This window comes from Periplaneta americana, chromosome 4, assembly GCF_040183065.1.
Source record: "Periplaneta americana isolate PAMFEO1 chromosome 4, P.americana_PAMFEO1_priV1, whole genome shotgun sequence".
In the NCBI taxonomy this organism is placed as follows: domain Eukaryota; kingdom Metazoa; phylum Arthropoda; class Insecta; order Blattodea; family Blattidae; genus Periplaneta; species Periplaneta americana.
The window spans coordinates 163,177,415-163,205,234 of NC_091120.1; the positions used below are offsets into that span (position 1 = coordinate 163,177,415).

The 27,820-nt window shown below is 35.8% G+C and overlaps 1 protein-coding gene and 1 non-coding gene across 3 annotated transcripts in view; one reads left to right on the forward strand and one right to left on the reverse strand.

Moving 5' to 3' along the window:
- Nucleotides 1-27,820, forward strand: part of LOC138698379 (glutamate receptor ionotropic, kainate 2-like) — a 1,224,444-nt gene that overhangs the window by 752,662 nt on the left and 443,962 nt on the right. The window lies entirely within an intron of this gene.
- TRNAK-CUU (transfer RNA lysine (anticodon CUU)) lies at nucleotides 8,085-8,156 on the reverse strand. Its single transcript has one exon. It is a non-coding gene; the product is annotated as a tRNA-Lys (tRNA).

A 27,820-nucleotide genomic window follows, 5' to 3' on the forward strand; every position in this document is an offset into this window, starting at 1 on the left:
ATTATGTAATGTCTACTTTATTCAGCATATTATTAAACTAATTTATTCCTGAGAATTTTGTGAGCACTTCCGTAAGAAACCCCAATTTCTACAGCTAACTTCTTGATCGACTTATTACGACCTCGCTGCATCCTTTCTCTAGCATCTTCTACAGCATCTTCTGTCACCTTTGTTGGCCATCTTACACTTTTCTTCCTTTCTGTACACTCTGTTGTTCTAAATGTATCTACCAGATTAATGACATTTCTACGAAAATATTCCGTAATGATATAATCAGGAAATTGTGAAAAAAAAAGAAAAACTGTTGTTCACATTCGGTTACATTGTAATTCCAGTTTCCATCATCATTCTTCATACCCACAAACAGTAAAATAAAACTCTTGTTTAAATAATGCTGTTAAGTACCGAACCATATTATAGGGTATCGTACTTTCGGTAACTCTAATCTTCACTTCTGCTCACTCCACACAGATAAATTCAGTTATGCTACACACCATACTTGTGTGAAAATAAACTTCAATAATATAAGCTCTTTCTTCTACAGAAAACGCAACATATTTCTGAAACGCACTGTACTTTGCACTGTTTACTTCACTGCCAAATATAGAAATAATTTGCGCCGCAAATCTTCGTACCATTGGATATATTATACGTCAAAGCGAACTTCCGACTTGGCCTTGTTATCGAAATTCAAAAAAACTGGACAGAACTTTTCCTGGAGAGAGGGGAACGTAAGGGATGGGTCGTTGCAGTAGCCGTGATGTTGCTAAATGTTTGATAGAAACATAACGATTTCCTCTAAAACGGTGAATGTTAAAAAAAGACTCATTCAGATTTTTCAAACCTCTCCTCATGATTAATACTAGTTTCATTTTGGTTCAGCGGTTACTTTCCACCCAGTATTCTGTATGAGGACTCCATCGTTGGAAGTAGTGCCTACTTTTTCGTTACACACTGTATATATATGTTAAAATAATTTTCTGTAAATCAAAATAAGATAACTTTTCTGCCTTTCGTATTGGATACACGAGATATGCTGGAGTATTAGAGGGTAGAATATATTATCCATATTTATGAACTGCAGCGGTTTAAATAGAAGTATGCAAATGATTTTAAAAATCACACAACATAATTATTCGCGTGTTGTAATCGTCTCTGTTATTATTTTGTTAATTATAGAAGAGGTTATTTAAAATTTGAAAGGCTGTTAAGACTAAAATTAATTTGTGGTTAATTATATAATCTGAATGATATCTACGTAGCAAATAATTAACTCTGGGCGTAATTATAAATTTAATTTTTATCTCTACAATTCACAGAATGGTCTAAAACAATTTTATGATAGCTGAGTCTTTACAGTCGCAGTAAATATTTGTCTTTCAAAATATTGATCCCGGCGTGCAAAGTCGACGAATATTAATACGGCCATTTCCCTCTCTACAATTTAACAGTCGTACTATCGATATAATTTCTACTGTTAGTACTTAACTGTACCATTTTGTATCTCAAACCAATCTATATTTAAAAATAAGAAAAAACTGCCAGTATATTTAAGTAAGCCGTCATTTTGAATTATTCTTTCCAACCAGAAGTACGTTAATATTCTGTTGTAAGAAAACAAATAAACAAATTCAAATAAGTTAGCATATCGTTGGTGATTCGCCAAATTACTGAGGGTAGGTTAAAGGGAAAGACGTGTGAAGTTTTGGTAATTTTCAATCAAAGATAGAATTTTTATTTTTTATGAAAAATGAATGAGCAATCTCTTATTTATACTCGTATGTTGGACAAATTTTCAGCGCTCTGCGGCACTTGGAAGCATAAAAATAATGCCTTATTTAAATTTCCACACCCTTGAATTTGAGTTCCATATAAACTTTACAGGCTGTTTCCGCTTTCATTTTTGAGCATATTTTTTCATATTCAAAGTGTAAAGCCTCAGTCTATTTTGATCTAAGAACATGAAATTTTTACTGCATGTTCTAGACCTATATACTGCAGTTAACAAAGTACAAGACCTTTTTTTTCATATAGTAAATACTCTTGAAATTAAAGAAAAATAAAACATATTTAGTGAACACTAAAAATTAAAATTTTGAAATTGTATAAACAAAATTTCTGTCCTTCTACTTACAACTGTCGCCCTGGGTGGCTGAGTTGGTATAGCGCTGGCCTTCTGTGCCCGAGGTTGTGGGTTCGATCCCGGCCCGGTGTGCTTAAATGCGACAGGCTTATGTCACTATATTTAGTGGCATGTAAAAGAACTCCTGCGGGACAAAATTCCGACATACCGGCGATGCTGATATAACCTCTGCAGTTGCGAGCGTCGTTAAATAAACATTTTTTTTTACTTACAACTTACTTACAAATGGCTTTTAAGGAACCCGCAGGTTCATTGCCGCCCTCACATAAGTGTGCCATCAGCTCCTATCCTGCGCAAGATTAATCCAGTCTCTGTCGTCATATTCCATCTCTCTCAAATCCATTTTAATATTATCCTGCCATCTACGTCTCGGCCTCCCCAAAGCTCTTATTCCCTCCGGCCTCCCAACTAACACTATATATGCACTTCTGGATTCGCCCATACGTGCTACATGCCCTGCCCATCTCAAACGTCTGGATTTAATGTTCCTAACTATGTCGGGTGAAGAATAGAATGCGTGCAGTTTTCTCTCGTTTTTATAGATTTAAATTTAAAATTCAGGATACTTGGTTCTTTTCTAATCGTATTAGAGGTGTTGTAGAATAAGTGTATGCATAAAACTTAAATTTTGTAAGAGGAGATAGATTTTTAAGATATAAATAAAAATCTCGTACTGTACTTGCTGAGACTATTTCATGAATACAGTATAATAATAAAGTACTGATAAAAAAGATATTTACGAATATTATATTAAATAATATAATATTATTAAGTCTACTAATGCATCTGAAGTCTGATTAGTTTAATATGTAGCTAGTCGACGATGTATGCAATGGAGGGGGAAAAGGAACTGGCCACTCTACCCTATTATCTCCTGGCCAAGTTGTCTCATAAGTGGTGCACTTGCGGGGTTCACACTTGTCTTCGGACAGTTGACTAAACAACAACAAAAAGTCTACTAACATAGAATTATATTTGACTGATTGGCATGGCCTACTATATTCCTCAAGAAGAGAAAACACGTGTGTTGTGTGCGTGTGTATCTATCTAATGCCTACCCACTTCACTTGCGTGATTCGGGTTCGGAATACTGCGCATAGATGGCAGGTCAGTGATCCATTTTCAAGTTGCACATCACTTCGGCGGGCCACATTATGCATGATGTGTATCTGTGAAGACCAACGAGTTAGAAAGAGAAGACTATAGAGTGGCCATGTCCTGTACAGCGCTCTTTGCGGTGCCACCGCGAAACACGGCAGATCTGAGCTAAGCGCCCACCTTTGTAAAAATTCGTCTGTTTACAATGTTGTATAACGGAGGTAAGAAGTACAAAAAAACGAAGAAAAAACATGCCTGTTGTGTGTGCTGCATATAACTGCAATGTCAAAAGGAAAAAGACAACTGATATATCATATTTCATGTAAATTTGATGAAGTTAAGTCCATAGTTTTGTTAATTAGCAGCATTTTTTTTTTCATGCATAAATGTGTAACAACGCCCGGCATAAACAAAATAAATGGTTCGCCGGTAATGTACTTAAACTAAATACGGATAAAACCAATACAATTCCGTTTCAGACCCAGTGAAAAACAAATAGCAATACAATATTAAAACTGTATTTCGATACCGGCATCCTTTATTTCTGCTCCTTCTGTCCTTACTGCTTATACAAGAAGACGATGAGCTGTAGCTTATAAGAAGTAGGCCTATTTCGAAGACAAAGGATTAATCAAATAAATGGTTCACTAGTAATAAAGTTAAACTAAATACGGATAAAACCGCTACAATTTCGTTTCAAACCTAGTAATGGCAATCAAATATTAAAATTGTATTTCGACACTCGCATCCAAAATAACGCAAAACTCTGGGGTAGGTCGTATTGTTGTTAGTATTTTGACTGGAAGGACATGAAAGAACATAATTGAACACCCACGTGCAATAATGGGGTAGGGGAGAGTCGGGTAGTATCGGACATTGGGTAATATCGGACAGTGCGTTGCTTTCATCTACCACCATATGGTAGTACCTGAATGACATGGTTACGTTTCTCTATGCGACATTACGGAAACGTAACCGTGTCAATCAGGTACTATCATCGTGTGGTATATGAAAGAAACTCACTGTCCGATATTACCCGATGTCCGATACTACACGACTCTCCCCTAAGTATGAATATATTTCGTAACTACTTACCCCATTATTGTACGTGGGTGCTCAATTATACACTAATAATCATCTGTGGTGCCACAGCCCTTGAAAGGCTCAGACAGACCAGCCGGCTCTTGGCCTCACGTTCACATTTCGATAATAATTATACTTTACTGTAACAAAAAAACTGAAAGCGTGTTTTGTCATGTTTCACCCACGTTACAAGCTTGGAGGTAAAGGTTGTTTACTATAGATAGGGCCTACTTTCATTCTATATCTTATGGTATAGTAAATAGTTTTGCAACATGTAGAGACTGGGAAAACAATTTAATAAAATCATCCGAATCATACTCGTTCATTTTATAGGCAATCTTGCAGGTCGCATTTAAAAGAACCTAGGAATATTAACATTTTCTTCAGTATATTTGCTAGGACTTCTTGTCATACTACATGACAATTTTGCTTAGGTTATTCTTTTAAGCATTCCTTCTAGGAATAGCTCAAGTGTTTTAAATTTAGCGTACATACGTTTAGATTAAGTTCCTAGCACGTATTTGACGAAATACTAGGTTTTTCCACTTTAGTTTAACTGATTTATGCAAACGAAATTAAGACATCTGACGATTCTAATGTCAGTTATCACCACGCCCACTTTGTTTTGGGCGCATAAGTTCATTACCGACGGTCGTTCAATTTTCTTCAAACTTGGCGGCGCAATGACCACTCTATAGCTTTCTCTTTCTAACTCGTTGGTGAAGACTTACGTACAGTTACCCTTAAAAGGAATGAGACGACTCTTGGTCGTCGGAAGTTAAAGTTCTACGCGCGGTTCACTCGATATCGACGTACCGGTAACAATAAGTACCATGCAAATACAACACGAATTGTTACAAGGACCACAATAAGGACAAGGACCAGAATATGGATCACGAAGAAGATAGCCATTTAAGGTCACGATTTCACAACATAGCTCGAGTCACAAAATATCATTGCTTCTCTGTACCGAATGGCAAATGCCTTCTATGGGATCTACATTCTGGACTGCTGCTGTCACTGTCTTGTCTCGGTAGCTCAGATAGTAAAGTGTCGGTTATACTGCTTAGCCGAAACGTCTCGTGTTCGATCCCAAGTGAAACTTTTTTTTATTGAGGTGTAATTAATTTCTTCAGAGTTCCTCGGCTGCCTAATTTCTCGAAAAATATGGAATAATTTATGGCCAATTTCTGGGTCTTACATGTTGGCTGAACCTCGTCAAAAAAATTTTACATTGAAGTTAAAGGTATTCTTCCTCAAACAAAAAACATAAGAAACAAAAAGAGACCTGTTAACTTAAAATCTTGTCCACATGCCATCAGCTTCTATTACAGTTCTAAGTCAATCCGGCATGGATGTCACGAGATTGTGAAATAAGTTCTGATCCCCGGCAAGATCTTCCCAGGTGCCAACAACTTGATTCCACAATTCGCCTCGATTTCGAGGGCGTTGGTGGGCATAGGTGGCTATTCTTTAGTGACATGTCTGAGATATTGAAACGACAGGAAAGCTTGCCTTTCTGTATGAAGGCCCATTGTCTATTTAACTACACGATATATATATATATCTTTTATTTACGTAATATCATATTTTTTGCAGTTTTTGGAGCTAATTTCGGAACGATGCTAGTAACAAACCAAATAGCCTACATTTAAGTAACTCAATATTCGTTATCTTGTGTATCAGTGCTCTGGTCTCCGATCATGCGCAGTGTCTTACATCCGAGATTTAATAATATTCAATCGTTTCATTATTTTCCAGGGAAACTATACATAATCATTTCCAAACATAATCAAAACCATCTACTGGTAACTACTCCACGAACGGTACTTCATTTGTCTGTGTTAACTTACATGAATTTTTAACAATTTTGTGAATTTCTTACTAAGGAATCTTCACTGAATACTTTTGTATCTACGGCAATTATGTTTCCCCTTTCTGCACTTTCTATCTTTCCTCGCAGCGTCTCTGGCTCCAGTGCTAGTGCGCTGATTTTCCGTCCAGGCTGCCCGAGTTTCATCCGTGATGAAGTTTCTGGTCTACAAAACAGACATTGCAGAGCGTTTTTCTAGGGATACCAACATTCTCTAACTCCCACCATTTCATCGTCTGAAGCAAAATTAGGCTGGGATGAAGCCACAGTCTAGTACAGTAGTGTCAGAGTTGTAAGCTCCGAAACCGGTTGTGGAGCTAAAGACGTCCAGTGGGAGCGTGAACTTGCTTATGTCTGTGGAAGCACCGGAGCACGCAACGAGTTATAGTGGAGCGCTCCGCTCCGTTTAGGCTCTGTCTGACAACGCTGATCTAGTATATACAGTCACGAAGCTTAATACGTAGGAAATATCCATCCATGGATAGTTGCTAACCACTAGGATCGCTGCTATCACAGACAATGCGAAATAGTACTTGCACAGTCTATTGTTCTTAGTACTTTCATCAATTCAAGCTTCGCGACTGTATATAGAGTAAAGGTGCCTAATTCCGTGATACCCCTAATCCCGTGATAAAATTTCAATTGACTGCCATGGAGTTGTGGTCTCTGACTTTTAAGTTTTTGAAATATCTAACAGATGCCAGAAGATGTCTTCTTTTCAATTTTATTGACTACCCGCCTTTTGAATAAAAGCAGTCGACTGCAGAAGCTTTTTTCAGTGAAAGGTGGTTGACCAGTAAGTTTTTCTTTCTCTTGTGACCGCTCCTGAAGAAACATTTTATATTTGAGGTAAGAATTAATATAGCATTATAAATATGATATATTACTGTAGATTAAAGTCAGCTGAATCAATGCGCATGATTATTTAAACATTGTGAGACAATAACAATGCTACACGAGCTTTCCCATTTTCGGATTTATTTTCATATTTCTCCTTCCTCGCTCACTCGACCAGTGATGCCATTGCTAAATTTTGAAAATTAATGTCTATGAAAGAAAATAGTTCGTGGAAATAATAATGGAAATAAGTTACAGAAAACATCAATTATATTATTGTAATAAAATAATAGGGCATATATTTAACTTAATTACTGTTGTTGTTACGAATATAAATAATGAGAAATAATTGTGTTATAATTCAATTTATTCAAATTTAATTTTGTATTTAGTTTAAATTTCAGTTTATTTTGTTTACAATACATTAATATGTAATATGTATTGCTATAGTTACACAAGTATTTTCTATTAAATTTGTCACTTAGGCCCTTTTTATATGTTGTAATTTCTTGCTTAATCCATATTAAAACAATATACCGTGACATTAAAGTGTTTTCCCAAATATACGTTTGTTTTCTGAGCAGTTAATGAGGATTATTTTAGTATCACGGAATTAGGATATCAGTCACGGAATTAGGAAACCACTATCACGGAATTTTGATCCCTGTCACGGATTTAGGAGCCACTGTATAACAATGAAGAATTATATATTATATACCAAACTTGTGAGACTGTTGAATAATTTCAGGGGAAAAATTGTTCCGGGGCCGGGTATCTATCCCGGGACCTCTGGTTGAACGTACCAGCGCTCTCCCAACTGAGCTACCCGGGAACTCCACCCGACACCGTCTCAACTTTTCCCTTTATATCCACACAACTCGCATGGGCTGACGAAATGCCAGAGACCCACAACGAGTGCACACAATCTCTGTGTGACTTGAAATTGTGGTTTTCTGTTAACGTACACAGTAACGTATATATTATGCAAATCTAGTCTTTCAGGTGAAGCTCCCTGTAAAGCAGATTTGAATAATTTCAAGGAAAAAATTGTTCCGGGGCCGGGTATCGATCCCGGGACCTCTGGTTGAAGATACCAGCGCTCTACCACTGAGCTACCCGGGAACTCCACCCGACACCGTCTCAACTTTTCCCTTTATATCCACACAACTCGCGTGGAGACTGTTGACACTGAATGTTGTAAAAACTGTAACTAAAGGTCCAAATAACGTCATTTAGGTGTTATTTGAAAATTTTTATTACAATTTTGGCATAAATATAGACTTTATTAAATATGTCACGGAATTAGGCAACCTTACCCTGCTGGACTATGGTGAAGTCTCAGGAGGCTTGTCAGGCTACTCGTCTGCGGATGGGATCGGGTCTGCCAGGAGTTGAGGCAGGATGGTCCATCTGTCAGCATCGATTTAATGATGCTGATTGAGAAAGGGCTTGGGGCTCCGGGCCCCTGGAGCTTATCAGGCTACCCGTCTGCGGATGGGATCTGTATCAGAGGTTGAAGCAGGATGACTCACCTCTCAGCGTCGGATTCACGAATTCCATCCAGACCACCTGTCAGACGTGGACAATCATCGCATATATAAGGTGTAGAAAGTATGCCTAAGTATACCCGTTCCGGATCCAGTTCTCGAAAAGCTAAGAAAAGCCACCTTTCCTCATGATGGAACCGTTATATAAATACGTAGCGATGGATGTCTATACGATACACGGATGATATGTCCACTTCTTTATGTCCACAGACAAAATGTCTATTTTTTATGTCCACAGTCCATATGTCCAGTTTCTTCTGTCCTTTACATTAAAGTCCATTAATTTATAGATCCAGTACATTACAGGTCCATTTGTAGTTGTATCCAAAGATGGTTTGTCCATAATTTAAAAGATACACAGATCTGAAGTAATAACCAATTAAAAAATCATTAGTCTGCTTTTAATATGATGAAAATAATACAGTCAACCAGATGTACATCATTTTAGAAATTAAATATTACATAATAACTGTAATTGTAGCGTATGGTTATTCAATTATAAAAATACCATTAATTTGCTTCATTATCGTTTTCATCATAAGGAAGTTCTTCTGCATACAGTTTCAACCGATAGCTAATGCCTAAAGGATATCTGTCAATGTCACCGTTTTCTCTACATACACGGTAATTCCGCACCATTTCCTCAATGTGTCTTGAATTTAAAACACAGAACTTCTTTATGGGATGACGTATTGCCGTATAACCTGCCATTAATTGATTTATTAATAACTGATTGTCACTTTTGTCCATCTGCAAGTTTTCGATGAACTTCCATATGTTAGCATGATGAGTTACTATACATTTTTTTTTTTAATTTGGAGTGCCATCTTCTATTGTATTAATTATCCTTCGAGTCCCATTCAAGAGTAGGTTATAAACATTCCAAATATGCGGAGGAAAGCGAGGCGGAACTTCTCGTCTTCTACATCTGGCAGGTATCCCTCTTACGAAGGTACTTTCTATGTATAATGATAAATCTAATACTGATTCTCTACACCATCAGAAACTTCATCAAATGTATGTATGTATGTATGTATGTATGTATGTATGTATGTATGTATGTATGTATGTATTAACACTACAATTGGGTATACATCCGGTGGCAGTGATGTATAATATACAATAATACCATTACAATTATACAATAATCACAGCAATAAAAGAAAAATAAAAAAAATAAAATAAAATAATCCTAAATTTATTTCTAACTAGGCTATAAATAAATAGATGCAATAAACCTAGGACTATAAATAAAAACTATGCTATAATAACGCCTACTTTAAGCAAAAGTAAACCTAACTTATAAGTACTTCTATTTCACCCAACTATTACTCATTTAAGTAATTACATATCGCCTTAATCAATTACAAATCAACTTAATTACATATCATCTTAATTACATATCACCTTAATTTATATTCGCAATATGATCCAGCGGTATGAAAGGTATGGACATTAACTTTCGGATGTCATTTCTTACTCTGTCATTTTCCGTGTTAATATAAGCAGCCTTTAATCCAAGCTGAACAGCATGACGCCAAATGGCCTGACAGAAATGGAAAAGACAACCTTTTATTTCTGATCTGTAAGATGTATTATGAACATTATAATTAATTGACAGTAAAAGTCATTTTATATAATGTATATGGACAAAATTTCTTGCTGACATGTTTTGTTTGTGGATTAAATGTCTATGGACGTTGTGTTCAATGGACAAAACGCTTGTGTACATAACGTGATTATGGACATTTTTTCCTTTGGACTTGATGAAAAATGGAGTGGACCAATCAGCCTGGAACCCTTGGACACGATGAACATATCCATATATCCTAAAACCTCGCAACACTGTATTTTGACCAGTTAGTTATTTCTGATATCATAGATTTTGACTATAATTATGTGTGTGTATCCCGCCTTTGCTTATCATACAATTAAATGAATAAATTAATTAGTCATATTTTTCATTAACGTTTTCGGTACGTAAATTGTACCATCTTCAGATGTATGTATATGATGCTAATTGTTAACCAGGCCTATGGGTACATGTATCGTAGACTTAAATGATCAGTGTTTTTGTGCATACTGTGCTATGTCGGTGAAGTGTTGCCATGATTACATGAATGATTACCTTAACTCTTATATACTATTTGCTGGTACAACACATTATCAAAATTAAATTAGAATGTTTCAGTTAATATTTAAAACACTATTTAAAAACACTATTTAAAAAACACTGTTTAAAACTGTTTAAAAAGCACATAGTTTGTACATCACTTTAAATATATTAAGTATGTGATCACTTATTGTGTGGTGTTTGCCGATGTGAAGTTAAATGAGGCAGTTGTGGTGATCTTGTTATTTAACGTTGAGCTGGACGCAGTATCGTTAACATGGCTATGTTTGCTAAAAGTGATGTACCGAAAACGTTAATGAAAAATATGACTAATTAATTTATTCATTTAATTGTATGATAGGCAAAGGCGGAATACACACACATAATTATAGTCAAATTGTGATAGCTTATCGGTATACCTTCAACATGAAAATCATAGATTTTGTTTTTCCTGAAGCTTATCTAATATTAGAGTAAACGTTTCGAACACAAATTAATTCATTACAGTACGTTCATGTTTTGTCTATGAAGTATATTCCAACGAATTCTTTGTTTTTTTTTTTTTTACGGGGGAACGTAACTTTCCGCACCGTTTATGAGAAAAAAGAATTACGTTAATATTAAATAAGTTATCATGAATACCAACCCATGCATACGTTTAAAACAAATTTATTTCTCTCGGTAATCAAATCTGCGTATTACTCGAAACACACTTTTAATTTTCGATACATCGTCATGGAGCGATGATTATATCAGCGGAATACATGCACATATTGATATAATATTAAAAACCAATGGCATGTGCATGACAAAACCGGGGCTTGATAATATTAATAAAAACAGACCAGAAAACACACAAATGCATATTTTCTGCAGTCAAAACAGATCTGCATCGACACATCGATTTCATGTTTTCCAATATGCAACCCAATTGACTAGATATTTAAACCCATGACGTGTCTTCTCTGAAATATGTCATCTAAAGGAACAGTGGTGTGAAGTGGAATAAATTCTGTGGGCAAGGTTTTCCACTTAATATTTATGTTTATTCTGCAATTCTCTTTCAGTTATCGGTCATCAGTCGTCAATCTCATATCCTACGTACAAAAAATATCACGAGTCGCCGTTGCTTTTGATTAGAGTTAATCAGATGTGCCGATGATTTTGGACAAATTCAACCTACCATAGCGATAGAAAAGTAATGGATGTGTCCCATACGCCACTTTTGTGCCCACAATGCAGGGCGCATTAAAATATTTCCTGTTCTTCAGTCTACAATACATAATGCGCCGAGGGTTTATTGCATACTTGCAGACGGAAGGGAGATATATCTCTAAACTTTTATTTCGTCTATAAATTCCGAGTCCGTGCACCCATAATGCACTGCGAACTCTTCACCCTCTGTATAATTGCCTCAAAGCAGGACTTGCACGTAATGGACACAAGTGTCGTCATAATTTTCTGAGCTTCCTTTCTTTGTTACGTTTTATTACTTATTATTTTCTTGTTTATATCATTACTTTAATGTCTTCCATATTTCCACATTTTTCTCTTCTTTCCTTTCCAATTTATTTCTTATCTTTTTCCATTCATTCCGTATTATACTTTTTGTCTGCTTTATCTCTTTTCCATTCCCCTTCTGTTCTCTCTCTTATTTCGTTCTTTAATCTCTTCTGTTTCCTTTTTAATTATTTTTCACTATTTTGCCAAATTCCTTTGCTAATTTCCTCTTTTATACCTTTGTCTCGTTCTTAATTTACAATCCTGCCATTATTCCTGCTTCTTTTTCCATTTCGTTTCTTCTTCTTCTTCTTCTTCTTCTTCTTCTTTGGCACTACGGCCCTTGTAGTCTAGCCTTGGCCTCCCTTAGGATCTTGGTCCATTCCTGTCCAACCAGAGCCTTCTGACTCCATCTTCTCACGCTTAGAGTCCTTAAATCGTCCTCCACTCCATCCAACCATCTTAGTTTCTGTCTGCCAATATTGCGCCTGCCTTCTGGTTTTGTGTTTAGAATCTTTTTTGGTATTCTCTGATCATTCATCCTGATTACATGTCCTAACCATTCCAACCTACGGGCTTTGATTTCAGCAACAATATCTGGAGATTTATATTGAGTTTTCAGTTCTGTTCTATTTCGTTTACTCTTATTTATTTTTTCCTAATGTTCCTGTATCTTATTATTTCTCCCTTGATATAGGTTTACATTTATACATATATCTACCTGTATTACATCAAATTCCTTTTATTCTGGGCGTGAATTACTAAGTTGTACGTGTACATATCCATTTATAATGCTTTTCATTTCTTTATATCTTAGTGTCTTCCTGTCTCTGTCATAAGCATGATTTTACCATTCCATATATATATATATATATATATATATATATATATATATATAATAAAAAATTAATGTTTCTCTGATGAGACCTTGAAACTTTCGGTAGATATGTGTGCAGGAACATAAATTTAACACTTTTTGAGAAATTAGAAAAATCGGTTGGAATTTGTAATTTTTATTCAAGTCTTTTATGTCTTAAAATCTCGCGAAATCTAAATTCTCACAGTTTTGTTTCTTTGCATCGAACCTCGAAATCTTTGATAGTTGCTTGTGTAAAAACACGAATTTAACACTACTTCAAAGTATTAGAAGAATCCATCTGAAAATATATATTTTATTAGCGTTTGAATATTCAGAGACCTGAGAAAACTGTACTATTAATATTTTGTTCGTTTGCATCGAACCCTGGAACTTTGAATAGAAAACTTATAGACACATGAATTTAACTCTTTCGGAAAAGAATAATAAAATCGGATTGAATTTATAGTTTTTATTACAGATTGAATGTATCATAAAATCGCGAAGTGTAGAATTAATATTTTTGTTACTCTTCATCAAACCTTGGAAATTATGATAGAAAACAGTGTAGAGACAAGAACTTTACACTTTCTGAAAGAATTACCACAATCGGTTGGAATTTATAGATTTTATTAACGTTTTATACAGATATCGCGTTTTCGTCGTCGCAAACGCACGATTTTGCCATTTCATGTATACTAAAAATCTATTTTAAACTTTCTATTCATCATTAGTCCATTTATTCATGGATCTATTCAACCATCCACCAATTTATTCATTCACCCATCTTCCTTTCCGTCCTTACAACAACCCAGCAATCCATCCGTGGAACAATCGACCCATAGACTAATCCAACTAACTCGTGGACCAATTCATCTATCATCCCACCCATCCAGTCGTCGATTAATCTATTATCTATTCATCCGACCATCCATCCATACATGTACCAATCCACCAATCCATAGATTAATTCATCCTCACTCAGTGGCTCAATTCACCCACCCATCTATGGACCAGTTCGTCAATCCATTCGTGGATCAAACATCCACCTGTCCGTAGACTAATCCATCAATCCAACCATACACAAATCCATTCACTTATCCGTAGACCAAATTCATCAATCCATCCACGAACCAGTTTATCAATACATCCGTGAATAAATTCATCAAGACCCGTGAGCGAATTAATCAATCCATCCGTAGACCAATCCATCTACGAATCCGTGGGCCCAACTCATTAATACATCCGTGAACTAATTCATCAATCCATCCGTGAACCAATTCATCAATCAATTCGTTAATCAATTCATCAATCAGTCGGTGAACCGATCCATCAATCACCCGTGAACAGCTCCATACACCTACTTTTAGATCAATTTATCAATCCATCTGTGAACCAATTCATCCACGCATTCGTAGACCAATTCATCAATATATCCCTGAACCAATTCATCAATCCATCGGTCGGAAAAATCCATCAATCCATCGGTGGAACAATCAACCCACCTATCTGCAGACGAATTCATCAATCTATCTGTGAAACAATCCATCAATCCATCCACGTATTCGTGGAACAGGCCAGCCATCTATCCGTAAACCAATCCATCGATTCATCCTTGGACCAATCCATCCGTGAACTAATCTATCACTTCACCCACGTATCCTTGGACAAGTCCATCAATTCATTCATGAACGAAACTATCAATATATTCGTACGATGAAAGAGTAGTGGAACGGAGAAAAATTCTCTCCGGTACCGGGATTTGAACCCGGGTTTTCAGCTCTACGTGCTAATGCTTTATCCACTAAGACACACAGGATTCCCATCCCGGTGTCGGATCGAATCCTCTCAGTTTAAGTTCCACCTCTTGGGTTCCCTCTGGTGGCCGCCCTCTGCACTACATCATAGATGTCTATGAACGTAGGACTAATGTCCACTCTTCCATCGTACGATGACGCAGAATATCTGCATGGAAAACACATTATATGTACTTCGGTATATTAAAATAATAATATATAAAATATATTCGTAGTCTAATTCATCAATTCATCAGTGAACCAATTCATCAATCCATCCATGGGTTCGTGAAACAGTACATCCATCCATCTATAGATCAGTCCAACCACTTCAGTCACCCATCCATCCAGTCATGGATCAATCTATCATCCATCCATCTGTCTATAGACTGATCTACTAACTTATTCGAGGACCCATACATCTATCCAGCCATGAATAAATCCATCATTTCATCCATCCATGCATCCATCCATCCATCCATCCGTCTTTTCAGCGATCGACTCACCTATCGGTCGCTCTGTCCATTCATCCGTTCATCATTTCGTCCACTCATCCTATCCGTACATCCATCCTTTCTAATCTCGAATAATTTATCCATTCGTCAATTCATTCACTTTTAATCATTCATTCATGCCGCAGTTCAGGAATCCGTTCATCCATTAATCCATAAATCCATCCATTCATTACTTTATTTGACTCGTACACTTTATTTCCCACTCATTCTTCTCGAACCCGCCGTTACAGACGTCGGCCTATTATCATCCTAGCTGCCTGCATCACAGGATAAGACTGAAGTACCACGATCAGTCCTCTGGGCTCTCATAAGGAAAGATGAAGTGAAAGAAGATGGAGAGAGGACAGAGGGAAGCTGGGGGTGCCTCATCTGTCCTCATTACTCCGTAATGCGCTGCTATAGAACTTGCATTAGCGGATCCCTAATGATTCTTTGTTTTTCCCGGATCAGCGACTCCCCACAAGAAACAGAAAATTATGTCCAAACACGCGGTCGGCAACAAGAATACCTGCAAATGCGGCCTACTTCGAATTGAACGATATTTCTTTCTTCTGGCAGGGTTTACAAGATTAGAATGAATTGTATTTGAATTCATTTAGAACCCTGCTACTTTTTAAGCACAGACATACACGCACAGAAATCTCACCGCCACTAGATAATCTTGCACTTAGGCTACTCTTTAATACACCATCGCTGAGAAATAAAATAAAGAATCCATATTTTTTATTATTGGATTTAATACCGTCGAGAGAGAGAGAGAGAGAGAGAGAGAGAAATAAATCGTCCGGCCTTAATTAATGATGACCACGATTATCCGGAAATTAACAGCAAATAAAAATATAATTAATTAAATATGAGTATTGTTATAAAAATAAAATGTAATAATTAAGCACCACTGATTATCAATTATAAAATAAACCTTAGAAGTTGACTTTAAAATGACACTTATAAATAAAAGATGTTATTTAAAATTAGCATATCATTAATTAAGGCTTTCTGAGTGGTATAAATGAAATTGTATAATCTGCAGGGAATTTTTAAGAATTTGCGAGATGATTTTTTGAATTTCAAAAGATGATATTGATAATTATTTAAAAAATGATATGTAAATTTTGGTAAAGAACTCCGAGCACCAAAAAATAAAGCTGTCACTGACCAATTCAAGAGAGGAATGGCACTAACGTAGGGAATACAAGGTTCATAAATGGCCCTCTTTTCATGATCAACCTGATGAGCTTGGTTTAGATCTCTCTCCATGCGTATAGTTGGATCTATGACAATAGCCTTTTGTTGTTGCCTTTTTATTGCTATTATATCCGCTCTTCTGTGAGAGTCGTCTTCAGAAATACAGTAGACCTCTTCATAAACTTCCCAACCCTTGTTCCGAAGAAGACAGGCGATAGCTTCATGGACTCTATGATGCCTGTTGTTACGCAATAACTCTCCTTTCCGACAAAAGTATTAACTATCAAAAATTCCTTCTCTGTGGTGTATATTTTCTTAAGGTTAGGTCAGAAGTCAAATTTTGGAGAAAAAACTTTGTGTGTCGAACTGATTCTTTTTTTTTTTTTCTAATATCAACATATTTAATTAAAAAGTTTTTGGTTTTGTGCAGGGGGTAGACAAAATAATGGAACCTCCACCATTTCAGGTATATTTTTATATTATGAGGTTCCTGCCCTGAAGTTTTAATTAGAAATGCATTCTTTTGTTTTTTCTTACAAGAAATGTACATAGTGGAACTACATTCATTCATTCATTCATTCATTCATTCATTCATTCATTTATTGTTCTGCTCAAGGACAGGACTTTCACTGTAAACCCAGCTTTCTCCAGTCTTTTCTATGTTCTGCCTTCTTCTTTGTAGTGGAACTGCTTTCCACTATTATTTATTTTCTTTACAGCGGTGAAAGTATGAAAAAGCAAACAATGAAAGATCTTTCTGACTTTCAAAGAGGTCAAATTGTTGGTGCCCGGCTAGCAGGATCTACAGTGACTGAAACTGCTAATTTATTCAAGATTAGCCATACTCGTACGCTTCGCTGCACTTGTTACAAATAAATAAAAAGCAATTACATAATTAAAATATGACATTTGGTCTAGGGAAAATCCGTGTTTGATAGAAGGATAAATCGTTTATTACGTTACTTAATTGAAATTGTATTTAAATAATTAAAATACGATCATTTTGGTCCAGACAGCATTCAATTGGTGCAAAAATAATTCCTTTAACATTTCGATGTGCACCGTTAAAGGATCTTAAATTAAAATTTCTTAATGATATTGATAAACTTATCCGTAGTTCTGTCAAGGAAATCGTTGGCTTACCAACAGATGTACCGGATGCAATGCTATATGCACCTCGAAATTTGAGAGGACTTGGAATTTTTAAAACACAGTGGGAAGCTTTCCTCCAACATCTTAATGTTTGCAGATTATTAGTTAAAGAAGACAACCCTTATATTAATCACACTAGGAACCTTGAAGCCGAAATTACTGACAGCCTTCGCCACTTACTAATTAATGTCAACGATATTGGAACCATTAATCCACGTAACATCCGTAAACAACTTCGTGCCACTTCTTATAATCAGTGGAGCGCATTACTTGGGAAAGGTAAAGGAATTACATTCTACTCTCACTGGAAAAAAGGTAACACCTGGATTAGCAATAAGAAAGGTCCATCTTGTGGCCAATGGACCGAGGCCATTAAAATGAGCACCAATGTTATCGCTGTTAGATCTCTCCCCGGTAGAAGCCTTAGCAATACCCATTGCGGGAGATGTAATGAGCATGAAACGTTACCACACGTGCTAGGTTTCTGCCCTCAGGGCAAATTACTGCGAATTGACAGACATAACACAGTCCGCTCAATAATTGCTAACAGATTAAGGGAACATGGTGAATACGAAGTATATGAGGAAGTTCAATGTCTTTCTACGGAAGGGTCTACACGGCGTGCTGACATCATAATAATTGACCGAGATAAAAGAAAAATTGATCTCATTCTTGATCCCACTGTAAGGTTTGAAATTAATTAAGATCAACCAAAGCAAGTACATAAAGAGAAATGCGCTATTCACCTTCCATGCTGTGATGATCTCAGTCATTAATATAATATTCAAGATTGGAATGTCATTGGACTTATGTTTGGTGCGCCAGGAACAATTCCCAAATTTACATTGGAGATCCTCAGAAAATTAAAGGTTCCTGAAAAGACTCTTCAGACAATTGCATCAACCATTTTAAAATCTTCATTGAACATCATCAATCACCATCTCTATTCATCTTTATAATATTCAATGTATATTATTTATTTTAATTTTTTTTTTTTTCGTTTTGATATCTACCACATCTTGTCGCAGAATATTATTTTTTTTTAATTTCATTATGTATTTTTTTAACATTAATTTACTTTTCTTTTTTGTTCATTTGAATTGATTAGGATGTCGATATTTTAAATCCAAGATTTGGACGGCTATCATTTCGATCATGTATATGGAAATAAGGATCATTTGGTTCAAGGAACATCCGTTTTTGGCGTCATTGCCATGTTAGGCATTGTACAAATTTCAAATAGTTCATAAAATCCATAAAAATATCTTAAAGGAGTTTGGCCAGTAACTTAATTAGTAGTAGTAACACTAATGTGATACGAACATGTAGACAAGCAAATATATATCAAAATCAGAGCATGTTGGAATTTATTTTATATATTTTAATGTGAATTTGACACTTTGAGAAATTAATACATATTTGGGACTATCTAATTATTAGACAGTGTATGCGGGATGACTTAAGGAAAAGTGAAATTGTTTCGTATCGGAGTATATGGCACGTGCAGCGTCGTCCGTCTTTTGTGTACCTGGCGAGTACAATAGCGTACATAACGAAGGAACCCCGATCTGTTCATAGTAATATTGCAACGCAATGTGTGCAGTTGTGTTATCCTGCTCAAGTATTTAGTACGAGTTGAATAGTGTAGTGCTGATCCATTCATAATGCCGAAGTCAAAACGTTAAATTCGCATAGAGATACGAAATGCAATTAAGAAGTATGAGAGTGACATTTTATGTATTAACGAAGACAATATCGTGTGTAATGTATGTAAAATTGAAATAAAAACCAGAACAACTCAGGCTATAGAGAAACATTGCAACAGTACATCGCACAGGAAATGCGTTGAAATGAAATCTGAGAAACCATCTACATCATCACCATCATCATCATCATCATCATCATCATCATCATTTAGTTGTGCGGGTCTAACAACATGTGCAACATGATGCTCAGTACAAATATTCCTCTAAAGAAATTGAGTGATCCCCATTTTAGAGGTTTTCTTCAGAAATTCTCTCGATACAAAAACTGTTTAAGCGATAGGCGAAGATGATTCAGCTTCGACAACTTACGAGAATATATCGTCGTTTACTGCAACGCTGGTAATTGCATCAATGATGTCGAGGACTGAACCTTGCAAGGTATGTACTACAGTACGTTATTTTTCTTTTCCTTCTGACTTTACAGAGATACAGTTGCGTCCACACCTGTGGAGTAACGGTCAGCGTGTCTGGCCGCGAAACCAGGTGGCCCGGGTTCAAATCCCGGTCGGGGCAAATGCTGGGTAATTTTCGATGCTGGACCCCGGACTCATTTCACCGGCATTATCACCTTCATTTCATTCAGACGCTAAATAACCTAGATGTTGATACAGCGTCGTAAAATAACCCAATAAAAAAGATACAGTAGCATGTTGACGTCGTCTGTTTACGTTTAAAACCTGTTGAGCCAATGGTCTGAATGAAAAAAATGTAATATATAGTAAATGTGCACCTACATTCAACGATGTCATCCCGCATCCACTGTCTAGTAATTATCTTTGAAGACTTAAACAAAGACTGCTTTGAGAAGCTGAAAATGGCGCAATTATTTACCGAAATTTTAACATAGGTTCTCTCTACATAATTTTTAATCCGTTGTCCACCATTAAAAAAAATCAATGCAAGAATAAAGTAGGTAAACGTACACCTAGCACAAAAGGGACTTTTAACTTCCATTATAATAGTAAATCTGTCGTTTATAGGTCACTGGTTCGTTGCAGATTGTTTGAATGTCCCCATTGTCTACAGTCTATCCCTCTCACAGAAGAGTATCGACTCTGAACATCCAGTTGCGTTGTTCTGCAGATTACTTCAGTTTTTTCTCACCTCTAGCTACACTCCCTGGGGCCACCCAGTCGAGATAAGGCCACTTTCCGCTCCTCCTTGATTTACACCCCCGCCTCTACAAAAACAGGCGCCACTCCAACGTATTCGACATTGCTAAGAACACATGGCAACACGGCGAACTCATATGCACAGGAAGAAAGAAGAGTAACGTATATTGTAGCAAGCTGTTCTATGAAATGAACATCTTACTCTAAAGAGAATAACAAAACAGTAACAATAATTTGGGTGAAATAATATCCTTTTTATGTATGTATATGTATATATGTATTTATTCACACTGTAAAGATGTAAATATCCGGTGGCAGTGGTAACTAATTACACTCAATACTTACTGCCTATTAAGGAACCCGGAGGTTCATTGCCGCTCTCACATAAGCCCGCCATTGGCCCCTATCCTGAGCAAAATTAATCCATTCTCTATCATCATATCCCACCTCCCTCAAATCCATTTTAATATTATCTTCACGTCTACGTCTCGGCCTCCCTAAAGGTCTTTTTCCCTCCGGCCTCTATATGCATTTCTGGATTCGTCCATACGTGCTACATGCCCCGCCCATCTCAAACGTCTGGATTTAATGTTCCTAATTATGTCAGGTGAAGAATACAATGCGTGCAGTTCTGTGTTGTGTAATTTTCTTCATTCTCCTGTAACTTCATCCCTCTTAGCCCCAAATATTTTCCTAAGCACATTATTCTCAAACACCCTTAACCTATGTTCCTCTCTCAAAGTGACAGTCCAAGTTTCACAACCATAAAGAACAACCGGTAATATAACTGTTTTATAAATTCTAACTTTCAGATTTTTGACAGCAGACTGGATGATAAAAGCTTCTCAGCCGAATAATAACATGCATTTCCCATATTTATTCTGTGTTAAATTTCCTCCCGAGTATCATTTATATTTGTTACTGTTGCTCCAAGATATTTGAACAATAATTATTTCTAGTCAAATTAAATAATCCAATAGAGCAAGTTAACTTCAAGTCCTATTATCTCAAAACTACGTTTCATGGATTTGATACATTTTAGTTCTGAATGCCTCAATACAGGGTGTAAACAATATAAACTACCAAAATTATATAGCCAGTACATATCGATCTACTAAAAAATATCTAGTAAAATTTAAATATAGGCTATCTTATAATTTTATTGTATTCTTCACCTTACATAATTAGGAACATTAAATCCAGACCTTTGAGATGGGCATGGCATGTAGCACGTATGGACGAATCCATAAATGCATATAGAGTGTTAGTTGGGTAACCGGAGGGGAAAAAACCTTTAGGGAGGCCGAGACTTAGATGGGAAGATAATATTAAAATGGATTTGAAGGAGCTGGGATATGATGATAGAGAATGGATTAATCTTGCTCAGGATAGGGACCAATGGCGTGCTTATGTGAGGGCGGCAATGAACCTCCGGGTTCCTTAAAAGCCAGTAAGTAAGTAAGAAATAATTTTATTGATCTATTCTCAAATTCTAGATTTATAAAATATAAACAGTTCTGATGTTAATTGATGCAACGCTTTGATGACTTGATCCACTATGGCTCAGAACATCGTGGACAAATAATGTGAGCCGAAAGTGACTGGTGTCATCTACCGGAGAATGCTTGGAATTAAGACTCGATCCATTACTACTCGGAAAAGATCCAACTTCAGATAATCAGAAAATGAATTAAACTCCATTTATGAAAATTTGTGACTTAATCGACTTTAGCTCTGAACCTCTACCTAACAAAATCTGTTGTCGGGCGGCGAGTGGTCGTATGCCGGCGTAGGGACAGGTCCGTGCACGCTTCCTTACGCAGACCAGTCCCACTTCACCGCTTACTGCTTAATAAGTCGTTTGAACATTACTACCGGTCTGCATAGATACTCTCTGTTATAGTTCGTGTCGGGGAATATAAGCTATAAAATTATTATATCAAAGAAATATAATTAATTATATAATTATAAAGAGTTGATAGTTATTAAGCTTTGTTAGCAACTGTGAAGTGACAGACAGCAAGTAACTCTTGGATATCGATAATCGATGAATCAGTGAATGAATCGCTGTGTGCCTAGATGTGTTTGATAGGAACAGCGACGAATTTGAACGGTTATCGATAAATCGGTTTGTGTGTACACAAGCCATTGTGTTTGTAAACATGTACGAGTTCCATCAAAGTTAGAGTGTGATGTGATATTGGAAAACTCTATTGCACTCTAAATATAACCAACCAGTGGCAGCCTCATTTTCTAGATTTCAAAACGTCTTCCCATCGTTGTCAAAACGGAGCACTGAAAGATTATATCCTTAAAGCTACAAAATTGTAAAAGAGTAGACTGGAATGATTTAAGCAGTTCTAACAGAATTCGATGCCACATTTTGAGCTAACTTTTCAAACCGTGTATCTAAAAAAATTTTAACATTTACATGGATAGTGATTTAGTTTATGTTTAAGGGGTTAGGTACAGCTTACAGCAGTAACATTTTGGAAGTACTGAACATTTTTTCCTCCATTACTGTGTCCTGTACAATAATGAATATTAGTATGTGTAAAACAATGTCCTTCTATATCAATGGCGGGCATTCCTGCGGCATTCCCGCAGTGACGTCAGACCTCAGCGAAGCATCAAACTTATCCCCTACCTTCCCCTTCCCCCACTCCATGAAAATACTGCGCGTGTACGTGGCGGATTATACTGGATTGCTGTATTTCGGAGCTTCATTAGTGATACAATGTCTTTCGCAGAATCATATGAATCGAGAGGATATCACACTTACAAAAGAGGCGGTTCTTTCATTTGTCATGTTTAGGATCAGTTACAAATATTCAGGACGCTAACTTAAATATGTACATTCTTAAAATAAGTCACCTGTTATACGAGTTCAAAGAACACAGATTCAGTGATTTTCAGAGGATGGAGAAAGATTTCAATATTTTTGCCACTCCTTTTCATGTTTAAATTGAAAATGTTATCCCAGAATTGCAGTTAAAGGTACTCAATTTGCAGAATGATGGCTTCTTGAAAGCAGAATGTGAAGGTCTACTGGGGGTTAAAATTTTTTAAAAGATGTCCAGTACTACATATCCACTGCTTAGATAGTTTGCTTAAAAATAATGAGTACCGTCATTTCCCATAACTATGATCCTGGAACATAACTATTGTCCACGATACAACTATTCAAATTTTGTACTCCATAACGCAGTACCTCATTTATATATATTCTTGCTGTACTGTAGTTTGGATTCAAGTAACTGCAGCTATCTACAAATGGTCTATGTTACTTCTACAATGATCTTTGAATGGTTGTATCGTGGACCATAGTTGTTTTCCAGGACCATAGTTATGGGAAATGACTGTATGTATTCATCAACCTACCAGTGCGAACAGCTGTTTTCTAAAATGAAATTTGTAAAGTCCAGCCACAGATCCAGCTTAAGCGACGCTCATCTCCTTGGGCAACTGAAAATAGCATGCACAGATATAAATCCCAATTTCGAAGAAATTGCTTTGAAAAATGATTAAATAAATATCACGTGAATGAACTATTCTAATTACATATGGTAGGTAGGAGTGTAGTGGCGCAACTGTAAATCCGTCACTGCACTGTAGAGTGCAACCCCTCCCACAGTATGTATTACTATTAAAAAAAATTATTTACATTTTTTTTTTTTTCAAAATTCACTTCACTGTGCAGTGATGAAGCGTTTCCCACATAACTCAAAAACTATCCAACATTCTATGATAAAATTTTTTGTGTGTATTTATGCATGTCATATCTACAATATGATGCAAGATCACTTCTTTACCTTTGATAGATTGTCTGATAAAAATAAATTCATTAAAAAAAATGGTCAAATATGAGTATTTTCTTCCAACACAAATTTAAAAAAATATATATTATTTATTAAGGAATGTAGTTGAAAGAGCGTAGTATTGTAAACATGAGTTTCAGCAATAAAATAAAAGAGATAGAACATGAAAAAATTAATAAGTTTATGAGTTATGAGGGAAAAGCATCATCACTGCACAGTAAACTGCCACCATTTTGAATTTTGAAAAAAGAATATAAATATGTTTTTAATTGTAAAAATATGTTTTGCTTATAGCAGAAGGACAGTGTTTTACACATACCAATTTGCATTATTGTACAAGATACAGTAATGGAGGGAAAAAATGTTGAATATTTCCGAAAATTTCACTGCTGTAAACTGTACCTAAGTCCTTATCTCGTTTATAAATGAAAGACAAAATTCTGAAATAGGTCCTAAGAATCCTAGGTCTAGTTTTAATACAAGTGTATGTTTGTATGTTTGTGGATACCTTAAGCCCGGACATCCAGTAGGATATATGTAGATAGTTCAGAAAATGATACACTGTATCAGTAGATTAATTACTATAGAGCAATTCCACGAAAATGTCATACTGAGGTGAATTTCTTGAAATTGATGTAGGAGTATTTTTGTTGAAGAAATATGTTTCTTTATACTTTAAATCGCCTTGTTTCGTAAGATAATGTTTAAAATACTCTTTCTTTTAGTCTATAACTTGCTGCAGATCTTGTCATATTCCAAACGCTTAAAAAACACGTATAGATACTTAAGTTTCGTGCCACAATTTGGACACGTAAATTTCTTTTATTTCGAGACATCTTTTTTGTATACTATATTTTGGTCTTTTCTTGAAGTAAATATGTAGGCCTAATTAGTTGAAGTATCCTAAGATCCTAAATAACTTAAAATCATTATAATTATTTGTACTGTAAGTTACGGTCAGTCCGTCACAAGAAACATACAAAAACTCTTCCACACAGCACAATAATTGACAGATTAAAATTTCCTTTGGTATTCTGCGTTATTACTACATGACCAATAAAAAAGTATTAGAACATTTCCTTGTAAAGTGATTTCGTTTTCCGCAGCGGCATTGTGAGTGACTGACATGTCGCGCTCTCAGCTGTTATGTTGTTCATTCTCACAGCGTACTTAGTTACTTGAAAGGCCTTGGTGAAGTTATACGTGAACTGGTGATAAGTGTGCAGTAATTATACCTGAAAAAAGCAAAATGAGATTCAGGCAGCTCATTGGAGCAATAAGCAGGTCTCAGTATTCACTGCTGTTGCCTGGTTTAAACAGGAAGATGACAGGGAAGTTCAGAAGAAATCCTCTGCGTTAGTGTCAGATTATGTAGCACATGACAAATATGCAGTGGATGTTTGTCTACGAAAAGTGTTTTCGGAAATTTTGGCCATTCTTCCGATCATTGAGGTGGTAAAAATATTTTCAGATTAAGCAGCGAGTCATTTTAAACAGAAGTAAACATTGAGTAATGTGACATTGCTTGCTCGCACATTGGGATTTAACATAGAATGGAACTTCTTTCAGTCACATCATGGCAAAGGGGCCGTGGATGTGATTGGAGGCCAAGTAAAAAGGATGGCATGGATGCCTGCGAAATCGGGGAAGAAGATACAAAGCGCTACAGAATTTTGTAACATTGTGAGCAATAAAAACATCCAAATTATTGTTAAGGAGGTAGCACAGATTGAGATAGACGAAGGAAAAAAGTATCTCGAAAAACGATTTGAACATCTTGCACCTATTCGGCATCTCATGGAGTTCATTACGTGAAAGTGTTAGATCCCTATGTTGTAGAATATGTACAACTGTCTTGTGAACAATCAGTGCGAAAGGTCCACAGGTTCCGTGTGTGAAAAGAAACTAAAGTTTGTTCAGATAACAAGTGACATATTGACAGTGTTCCTGCAGTACATACTTGTTAGACTAAATAAGTGAGTCAACGAGTGCCGTGGAGTGCTTCTACGTGTTTAATTCCAATGGTTCAAATTCAATCTAAAAGTAGAACTCAACATTCTGATCTATTATTATGAACATAATATATAACAGCCATAGGCATGGGAAATATAAACTGTGATCTGCGTCACCTTATCGTAATCGATAAGGAGGTCAGTGCCAGATGATTAGGAACACGCTTGAATAACGTAACATACTGTCTTACGCTGGGGAGTTGATGCCATATAGAGTGATAAGCGCTGTCAAGGTTGCTGTGACACTCTTATAGTCCTAAAATTAAACACCAGTGCATATGGCTTGTATATACAGTATTTAATCAGAGAAAGAACTTATGTTATTAAGTAGGATTATGTAATACTTGTATGTGCATTAATTTGTGTCATTTAAGATGCATGGTTAAGCAAACTAATTTTTGTATTCTGGAAAACATATTATTCATTTAAATTAATCTTTATGTTAATTTACTACTTATCAAGTACCATATTATTTTGTACTATTTAAGGTTCTGTAAGTGCAACTTCATTTTATAATTCAGAGATGTCAGTCAGTTACACAATGAGGTCAGTCTGTTACACATCACTTTTTCGGCCATAACTCCATTACTAATCGTGGTTTGGAGGTCTTTTGCAACTTAAACTGAAGATTAAAATTTCCTTTCCGAACTACAGTATATTTTGCAAAATTGTATCAGCAATGACAATTCAGAGAAATCTGTGGAGAACCATGTTCACCCGAAGAGAGTTGACATTTATGTCAGTCTGTTACACACACTTTGGACGTAAATAAATAGTATACTTTTCCTATTAAAGAAGTTTATTTTTATATGTATCTTAAGCGTACACTTCCCTCTATAAAATCCTGCGGTGACACAGTCTAATTTCAACCCATTATACATTTTAGGCAGACATATTCCTGTCAAAGTGTACTGTAAATGTCAGTCAGTTACACGTGGAATTGCTCTATATCAATGGTTTTTGCTCGGAATTCAGTGAAATTTTTAACACCAGTGAACATGAAAAGGCGGTAGGATTAAGGGGTTAGGTACAGCTTAAAGGAATAAAATTTTCGAAATATTGAACATTTTTCCCTTCATTACTATATCCTGTACAATAATGAAAATTAGTATGTGTAAAATACTGTCCTTCTGCTATATGATAAACATGTTTTTATGATTAAAAAAATTGTTTATATTTTTTCAAAATTCAAAGTTCACTGTGCAGTGATGAAGCGTTTCCCTCATAACTGAAAAAGTATCTAACATTCTGTGATGAAATTTTTTGTGTGTATTTATGCATGTCCATATCTACAATATGATGCAAAATCACTTCTCTACCTTTGATAGATTGTCTGATAAAAAAATAAATTCATTTTAAAAAATGATCAAATACAGTAACACAAAATTAAAAAAAAAAAATATTGTTTATTAAG